General features: G+C 40.8%; 1 protein-coding gene across 1 annotated transcript in view; it reads right to left on the bottom strand.

Annotated features, from left to right (window-relative positions):
* LOC122094770 (valine--tRNA ligase, chloroplastic/mitochondrial 2) overlaps nt 1-360 on the bottom strand; it is a 163,315-nt gene that overhangs the window by 30,833 nt on the left and 132,122 nt on the right. The window lies entirely within an intron of this gene.

Raw genomic sequence — 360 nt, 5'->3', positions numbered from 1 at the left:
GGAGGGGTGGGGTTGTTTGGTAGGAGAGTGTAATTGTAAGTTCACAATTTATACTGGTACAAGAATTAACAACATTAAAATGCTTTTGACTACATCTCCAAAATTTTGTGTTTGAGAGTGGGTAACACAAACAGCCGAGATCAGAAGGTACATTAGAAAATGAAAAGATGCAAAAAAGAAGTGAGAAAAAAGATGAGAAAAACAGCAATTGATTCCCCCTAGAGTAAGCAGCACTATGAAACAAGTTGGCAGCATCCTCAAGCATCAGTTAGGAAAAACCTTCGCTGCTCTACTAGTCACCCTTCCATAAGAAGAAATCCAGAGAGAGAGAGAGAGAGAGAGAGAGAGAGAGGGGGGGGG

The sequence above is a fragment of the Macadamia integrifolia genome, chromosome 12, assembly GCF_013358625.1.
Source record: "Macadamia integrifolia cultivar HAES 741 chromosome 12, SCU_Mint_v3, whole genome shotgun sequence".
Taxonomy (NCBI): domain Eukaryota; kingdom Viridiplantae; phylum Streptophyta; class Magnoliopsida; order Proteales; family Proteaceae; genus Macadamia; species Macadamia integrifolia.
This window is presented reverse-complemented; position numbering and strand designations above follow the sequence as displayed.